Here is an 8,934-nt window from a genome sequence, read left to right as displayed (position 1 = left end):
GAGCCACCACACCCGGCCGGGCATGGTGGCTCCTGCCTATAATCCCAGCACTTTGGGAGACCAAGGCGCGTGGATCACCGGAGGTCAGGAATTTGAGACCAGCCCGGCCAACATGGTGAAACCCCATCTCTACTAAAAATACAAAAATTAGTCGGGCATGGTAGTGTATGCCTGTAGTTCCAGCTACTCAGGAGGCTGAGGCAAGAGAATCACTTGAACCCGGGAGGTGGAGGTTGCAGTAAGCCGAGATCACGCCACTGCACTCCAGCCTGGGTGACAAAAGCGAGACTCAGACTCAAAAAAAAGGAAAAAAAAATCTTACACAAAAACCCCCGAAATCACGAAGTGGTGTGTGTGAGTTTATACACACACACACACACACACACACACACACCTTTTTTTCATTTTCTGGAGACAGTGTCTCACTTGGTTGCCCAGGGTAGATAGGCTGCAGTGTAGTGCTGTGACCACAGCTCACTGTAGCCTCAATCCCTCAGGCTCAGATGATCCTCCTGCCTCAGCCTCCCAAATAGCTAGGACTATAGGCATGTGTTACCACCCCCAGCTAAATTTTAAAATTTTTTGTAGAGACAGGGGTCTTGCTATGTTGTCCAGGCTGGTCTTGAACTCCTGAGCTCAAGCAGTCCTCCCACCTTGGCCTCCCAAAGTGCTGGGATTACAGGCCTAAACCACCTCACCAAAGCCTGTATTTTTTCTTGATGTTAATAATTGAAACTTGTATTTGATTTTTAAAATAATGTTAATTTTGGGGGAAACTATTTAATAATACTATAAATTAGGGCAACAACTCTTCAACCTCTGCCAAGAAGACCCCTCGCAAACCGCTTTTTTTTTTTTTTTTTTTTTTTTTTTTTTTTCAGATAAGAGTCTCACTCTATTACCCAGGCTGGAATGCAGTAGACCAATCATGGCTCACTCTAACCTTGGCCTCCCAGTTTCAAACAATCCTGCCACCTCAGCCTCTCAAGTAGCTGGAACCACAGAAGTGTGCCACCATGCCTGGCTAATTTTTTGTATTTTTGGTAGAGACAAGGTTTGCCATGATCCCCAGGCTGGTTTTGAACTGCTGAGCTCAAGTGATCTACCCGCCTCAACCTCCCAAAGTGCTGGGATTACAGGCATGAGCCACCATGCCCAGCCGCAAACCAGTCGTAAGCACAAGATTACTGATCAACCAAAATCAAAGTCTAATAATTAATATCGGTACCTTTCCCTTCAAATACGTAAAAACAAATGGCAACTGCAAAACTAAAACTAAATTAGAATGAGGACCAGAACTTTTAATATGTTTCAATTCTATACATTTTAAGTGTTTAGAATAAAAACTCAGAACTTCATCTAAGATAATTCTAACAAGTTAAAGCTCACCCACAAACTGTAATTAAGTTTTTGGTGGAGAAGGTGCAAGGGATAAACTCTGTCTTTCCCTCAGATAATTACATTGTCTACATGTGTAATTATCAGTTTGCAACTAGAACCTGGAACCTGCCTGTTTTAAAATATAATTTTAAACAAAAGTATGAAGGAAAGTTTTTAAAACTATACCAAGAGGGATAGTTTGGAGAATGAAAGCAAGTGTTTCTCAGTAATTAGTTGCCATTCTAAAGATAAATACCTTAGAGTTCCCAGCGCTTTTTCTGTAAAGATCCTGGAACAGGGTGCAGCTAGACACATATCAAAATCTGATTAACAGCAGAAAATATTCTGTGACTTCAGTCCACCACCAACTAGCCTCTGAGTCATCCTGTAGAATTCACTCTAGTCTCTGACTATTATGAGAAAATTATCATAACCAAATGGTTCCTCATCACAAAACCAGGGGCCTATGTGTATGTATTCACCCCTGGTCAAAACATACCTAAAACGGCCAGGCGTGATGGCTCATACCTGTAATCCCAGCACTTTGGGAGGCTGAGGTGGGTGGATCACTTGAGGTCAGGATCACTTGAGATCATTTGAGTCAGCCTGGCCAACATGGTGAAAACCCATCTCTACTAAAACACAAAAATTAGCCGGGCGTGGTGGGAGGCACCACTTGAACTTGGGAGGTGGAGGTTTCAGTGAGCCAAGATCAAGCCACTGCACTCCAGCCTGGGTGACAGAGCGAGACTCTATCAAGGAAGGAAGCAAGGAAGAAAGGAAGGAAGGAAGGGAGGGAGGGAGGGAGGGAAGGAGGGAGGGAGGGAAGATCTAAAACTTCTGGGACAGATATAGCAAACTAATAGTCATACACTGGCTTTTTAGATCTTTGGAAGTACAGAAGGTGGCAGGAAGAGTAGGTGGGAAAGATGGGTAAGTAGCAGCTTGAAAGCTGGCTTTCAGTTAGCAATTACCTTGAGTTAAAGCTCAAACAAACCAAACATGGAGAAATATGGATAGTTCCAAAACTGCAGGCTATGATGAACTTGAATTTAGCATTTTTATTTCTTTCAAAAGCTTGCAGATGACCATGAGAAGTTCAGATCTCAGTCATTTTTTGATAAAAATATTCAGTCTGTCTCTGGATTTGCTCTGAAGCATAACTAAATTTAAGTGTCTAGCCCAGCAAGGCTGCACATGCCTGTAATCCTAGCACTTTGGAAGGGTGAGGAGGGAGGATTGCTTGAGGCCAGGAGTTCAAGACCAGCCTGGGCAACAGAGCAAGACCCTTGCCACCTAAATAAATAAATAATACATTTAATTGTCTAGTTAGCTTTTACCCTAAGTGCAAGTGCAAAAACTCCAAGATCTTCCAAGACTCAATCTGAGCAATAGCATGAGCTTTGAGCTGCCCCCCTCCCAAAATAGGTACCCTCAATACGGGATCCAGAGCTACAGAGAAAAAAGGACTATAAGGGGGAATCTATTTTGTGGTCAGCACTGGACTAGCTTAAAAGAGTAAAATTTGTCTTCCTATGTTCTTTGAGATGCTTCACAGCTATGTCAGTATAAACAGATCTCTTCCAACGCCTGTCATCCTCTCCAACAATAAAAAGGAAATGGGCACTGGTTCTTTCCTTCTTTCTTGTTTGTTTGTTTGAGACAGAGTTTCGCACTGTAGACCAGGCTGGAGTGCAGTGGCACGATCTCAGCTTACTGCAACCTCCACCTCCTGGGCTCAAGCAATTCTCCTGCCTCAGCCTCCCGAGTAGCTGGGATTACAGGCATGTGCCACCATGCCTGGCTAATTTTGTATTTTAGTAGAGAAAGGGTTTCACCATATTGGCCAGGCTGGTCTCAAACTCCTGACCTCAGGTAATCCACTCACCTCGGCCTCCCAAAGTACTGGGATTACAGATGTGAGCCACTGCGCCCAGCCAGCATTGGCTTTTTCAAGAGGGATACAGCTTTTTTGGTAGGTTTGTCCAAGGGGTCTTCCAGTGCTTCTTTAACCGTATACTCCTGAATCAGTGGCAAAGATTCTGTCTAGGTTAAAAGGCAGTCCTGGCAGGATCAAGCTACCACAGGTAGGGCGTAGCTGTGTTTGAGATGCAGCCATTGATGGTCATGACCACAGCTATATTTGGGAGAAAGCTAGCCATGGAAAATGCCAACTCTGCCCCTTTGCCTGAGCCAATCACTCCAATGTTTGGACCTTTGACCTGCAGACTGAAGAAAAAGAAGGCAAACACGGAAAGAGACAAAGGAAAATGAAGCATAATTGTTAATGGGATCACCAAAGTCCTCAATAAAGGAGAGTCTTTTTCTTTTTTTGAGACGGAGTTTCACTCGTTGCCCAGGCTGGAGTGCAATGGCGCAATCTGGGCTCACTGCAACCTCTGCCTCCCAGGTTCAAGCGATTCTCCTGCCTCAGTCTCCCAAATAGCTGGGATTACGGGCATGTACCACCAAGTCGGCTAATTTTGTATTTTTAGTAGAGATGGGGTTTCTCCATGTTGGTCAGGCTGGTCTTGAACTCCCGACCTCAGGTGATCCACCTGCCTTGGCCTCCCAAAGTGCTGGGATTACAGGCGTGAGCCACCGTGCCTGGCCAGAAAGTCTTTCATGAAGTTATCAGACAGCTCTAGTATTTATTTATTTATTAATTCAACAGGTATTTGTTACAGATATTTTCCAACCCATTAGTAACACTTGCGTTATTCACTCTCTTCTGGAGTAATTCATTCATTTCTCTCATAGCACTCACCTTTGGGTGACTGCACAAATTTAACTACCTCTTCAAAGTAATCTAAATTTAAGTCTTTCATGACTGGAGGTAGATCTTCATAGCTGAAAAATGGCAAAGCAGAGTAGCAAAACCTCAACGAGCCAGGAGACTTGCTCAAGATTCACTTAATCCTCCATCACCAAATATATCAATGAGACCAGGAAAAGGACCATCACCTATAACCCAGGAAAGGGAATGAATCTTGGGTTAGATGATAGAACATTTAATGGACTATAGTACCTAGCCAACATTTTCTAAATAAAAATTTGATCATATAATTTATCTTATTTTTAAAAAAACTACTTACTCACTTTGAAAAGAAAACATCTGTTTTGGTGGAAATGGATTTATTATTGTGGTTGAAATAGATATTTATTTGAGCTATTTTGAAGCTATAAATGTAAAAAATTTTTTTTATTTTTTTCCCTGTGAGTTAACCATGGTAAATGAAAATAAGAAAAGAAAGAAAGAAAAATCGCATCAAATATGTGGAAGGTGTTTTGGTTTGAAGTACAAGTCCTGATAAGTCTAAGCAAATAGTTATGCAGGCTTTGAGTTATGTAAGAATAAAAATCTCCTTTTTTTTTTTCTTTTTTCTTTTTTGAGACAAGGTTTCAGTCCCATAGTCCAGGCTGGAGTGCAGTGGCATGGTCTGGACTCATTGCAACCTCCACACCTCCCGGGCTCAAGCAATTCTTGTCCCCTACCGCACCCTGCTAATTTTTGTAGAGACAAGGTTTCCGCCATGTTGGCCAGGCTGGTCTCGAACTCCTGACCTCAGGTCATCCACCCACCTCAGCCTCCCAAAGTGCTGGGATTACAGGGGTAAGCCACTGTGCTGGCCAGATGTCTGCTATTGTTTGTTCGTTTGTTTGTTTGAGAGGCGGAGTCTTGCTCTGTTGCCCAGACTTAGGTGCAGTGGCATAATCTCAGCTCACTACAACCTCTGCCTGCCAGGTTCAAGCAATTCTCCTGCCTCAGCTTCCCAAGCAGCTGAGACTACAGGCGTGTGCCACCACGCCCAGCTAATTTTTGTATTTTTTAGTATAGATGGGGTTTCACTACATGTTGGCCAGGCTGGTCTCAAACTCCTGACCTCAGGTGATCTGCCAGCCTCAGCCTCTCAAAGTGCTGAGATTACAGGCGCGAGCCGCCATGCCCGGCTGGATGTCTGGTTTTTAGAATGAGATTTTTAAAGCCAGGTGCAGTGGCTCATGCCTGTAATCCCAGCACTTTGGGAGGCCGAGGTGAGCCGATCATTTGGGTCGGGTGTTGGAGACCAGCCTGGTCATCGTGGTGAAACCCCAAAAACCCGTCTCTACTAAAAATACAAAAAACTAGCTGGTTGTGGTGGTGCATGCCTGTGATCCCAGCTAGTCAGGAGGCTGAGGTGGGAAAACCACTTGAACCTGGAAGGCAGAGGTTGCAGTGAGCTGAGATCGGGCTGCTGCACTCTAGCCTTAGCGACAGAGTGAGACTACGTCTCAAAAAACAAACAAAGAATCAAAAAACAAAAAGAAACCCAGACATCCAAATTTAAAGGGCCCTTTGATTTCTCAATAAATTTAAGATACAGTTAGAGTCACCCAAATCCATAATTCAACAGGGATTAAACTATTTTAAAGGTCTAATGAAGGTGTACTATAAAGTGAACTACATGTGTGAAGAGATACTAAACTGTCAAACAAATATCCTCCCAACGTTGGTCTATTATTTCTCTTTCAACATTCGTATTGGGGATGTTTTATTCCTTCACTATTCCAAGAGAAGAATTTATCGGCCAGTTGTTTCCTGGTATTTTTCAGATATATTCCTTTGTTATTCCAATTAAAGTAAAAGTGGCTGGGCTGGGTGGTGAGATCCTGTAGTCCCAGCTACTTGGGAGGCTGAGGTGGGAGAATCGCTTCAGCCCTGGAGGGGAGGTTGCAGTGAGCCATGACAGTGCCACTGCATCTAGCCAGGGTGACAGACTGAGACCCTGTCTCAAATAATAATAATAATTTTTAAAAAGCCAGGCTCAGTTGTGTGTGCCTGTAATCCCAGTACTTTGAGATGCTGAGGTGGGAGGACTGCTTCAGGCCAGGAATTCAAGACCAGTCTGGGCAGCATAGCAAGACCCCATCTCTAAAAAAACAAAAAGGTTAAAATGAGGCCATGTACGCCTGTAATCCCAGCATTTTGAGAAGATGAGGTGGAAGGATCACTTGAGCCCAGAAGTTCGAGGCTGTAATAAGCTACCATGGTGCCACTGCACTCCAGCCTGTGTGACACAGCAAGACCTAGTCTCTAAAAAAATAAGAATTTAAAAAAGAAAGATGGCTGGGTGTGGTGGCTCACACCTATAATCCCAACACTTGGGGAGGCTAAGGTGGGAGGATCACTGGAGCCCACGAGTTCAAGACCAGCCTGGGCAACGTAGGGAAACCCCGTCTCTACTAAAAATACAAAAAATTAGCCGGGTGTGGTGGCGGGCGCCTGTAGTCCCAGCTACTCGGGAGACTGAGGCAGGAGAATGGCGTGAAGCCGGAAGGCAGAGCTTGCAGTGAGCCGAGATCACACCACTGCACTCCAGCCTGGGCGACAGAGTGAAACTCCGTCTCAAAAATAAATAAATAAATAAATAAATTACCTGGGTGGCACATGCCTGCTGTCCCAGCTACTCTACTCTGAAGGCTGAGGTGGGAGGACGCTTGGGCTCAGGAGGTTGAGACTGCTGTAAGCAAACAAAAGCACTTAATGCTAGAAATTTTGCAACAATATTATGCTTAATATAGCAAACACACAGGGTGTATGCTCCTAAGGAATAGCGTATGCAGCACTAGGACTCTGGCAGGTGAGCGGCTGGCAGAAGAAAGGTGCATGAGCAGATGAAATTTAGATCCTAGCCACCATTTAGAGGAATGAATGTTCCACTTGATGTCTAGGAGACAAAATAAGGGATTAAGGAGCTCGCTTTGTTTTCAGATGACAAACCAGCTAGCAAAGCAAGCCAGCTTTCCTAAACCAGCCAGTCGATTCCCTCACTGTGCTGCCAGGCACTCTGCGGAAAAGGGCCCCGAACCTGATGGCAGCAGGAAGACCCCCCGCAGGCGGCCGGCTAGCAGGCGCGCGGCGCAGCTCGGGGATACAGAACCAGCGCTGCACCTGGGCCGAGGCCAGCGCCGGATCCAGCGGCGCCGCCTACTGCAGCGGCGTTAGGTGGACGGTTACCTCCACTTTGAGGGGGTTTTTCAAGGCGGCCCTTGGCATTCGACTGAGGCATGGATCCTTCGAAGCGGCCGGCATGAGGTTCCACAGGAGCCCCATGGGCCCCACGCCCGTGAAGTCGCCGCCCAGAGCCAGGTCCCTGGCCAGGGCCAGCCCCTCGCCGCTGTCCACCTCGTAGTGGACGAGGGAGTGGAAGAGGCAGCCTCGGTGGCGGACGCCCGACACTCTCAGGGTCACCCGCTCCCCGGAGCCCATGCCTTCTGCTTTCATATCCGGGCGCTTGTCGGCCAGCCCAGTCTTGGGCGTGACTGTCAGGGTCGCGGCCTTTTGGGAGAAAAAGGACGATGTGAATATCGGCCTCCAGGTCTGGAGGGGGACTCCAGAGACTCGGAGCGCTGCCCGGGCCGCCCTCCACATCGTGCCGGGACCGTTGCGGCTTTGACCTCCGCCAACGTCGAGGCGGCCTGGCGCTGGCGGCCGAGGTTCCGCGCTGAGGAGGAGGGAGGAGTGGGACCCGGCCTGGCAGGGCGTGGCCCCGTGGGGCAAAACCCTGCAAGGCCACGTGATGGGACCTGGGCTGTTACCTGCGGCGCCACTTAGCAACGGGCTGCAAGAAGAGGCGACTTCGGAGGCCCCAGGGTCCTTTAAGCTCCTAGAGGTCCCGTGTGGAACCGTCTGGAAGAGGCAGGATCCCTTCGCGAGTTTACCCTGGACGTGTGGCGAATAAAAAGCATTTTTAACAGGAAGTGCCGGCCTCTGGCCTCCTCTGAATTCCCTCACTAGCCACCAGGGGTCACTATTCCCTAAACTTGATTGAAGGAGGCCAAGTGTGCTAGGCTCCGAACAAATTCCTTTCCTCCCTTTTAAGTAACCTTTGTCCTGGATTAAGAAAGCCTGTCAAGGTTAAAGTTTAAACGTTTCCGATGAGATACTGAATTGAACTATAAAATAGTAGAGATTGATAATAGAAACTGGTGGAGAGACACTTCCCAAACTTGAATGCCAGCAAAGACCTAAAACGAGCCCAGCGGGACATAGGGGATGAGCGCAGGAGGGAGCATACATTTTGCTTTTTCATTCAGAAAACGGAACTACAGGGCACCCCGCAGTGGCTCAGGCCTGTAATCCCAGCACTTCGGGAGGCCGAAGTGGGTGGATCACGTGAGGTCAGGAGTTCGAGACCAGCCTGGCCAACATGGTAAACCCAGTCTCTACTAAAAATACAAAAATTAGCCAGGCATGGTGGCAGGCACCTGTAATCCCAGCTACTTGAGAAGCTGAGGCGAGAGAATTAGCGTGAAACCGGGAGGCGGAGGTTGCAGTGAGCCGAGATTGTGCCACTGCACTCCAGTTTGGGGGACAGAATGAGACCCTGTCTTGAAAAAAAAAAAAAAAAAAGAGAGAGAGAAAGCTGAACTACAGATATATACCCTGAGGAAATAAGTTCTATTGTCCTGTGGCCTGGCAGAAGTATTAATAATGTATATTTTTTGTATGCAGAAAAAAAACTTAACAAGTATATTACATTTCTTTTTCTTTTTCTTTTTCTTTTTTTTTTT

At 46.6% G+C, this 8,934-nt stretch overlaps 1 protein-coding gene across 3 annotated transcripts in view; it reads right to left on the bottom strand.

Moving 5' to 3' along the window:
• Positions 1 to 7,950, bottom strand: part of DNAL1 (dynein axonemal light chain 1) — a 53,356-nt gene extending 45,406 nt beyond the window's left edge. For 2 of the 3 annotated variants that reach the window (XM_017880452.1, XM_017880455.1), the window contains exon 1: positions 3,269 to 3,609. The gene's annotated coding sequence lies outside the window, so the exon portion shown is untranslated. Of the gene's footprint in view, positions 1 to 3,268; positions 3,610 to 4,147; positions 4,345 to 7,378 lie in introns of those variants that run through there. The other variant, XR_001887057.1, reaches the window with a different exon arrangement.
• Between the last annotated feature and the right edge of the window lie 984 nt (positions 7,951 to 8,934).

Source organism: Rhinopithecus bieti, unplaced genomic scaffold (genome assembly GCF_001698545.2).
Source record: "Rhinopithecus bieti isolate Rb0 unplaced genomic scaffold, ASM169854v2 scaffold_11380, whole genome shotgun sequence".
In the NCBI taxonomy this organism is placed as follows: Eukaryota; Metazoa; Chordata; class Mammalia; order Primates; family Cercopithecidae; genus Rhinopithecus; species Rhinopithecus bieti.
Note: the sequence above shows the minus strand (reverse complement) of the source record. Positions and strands in the feature narration are given on the sequence as shown.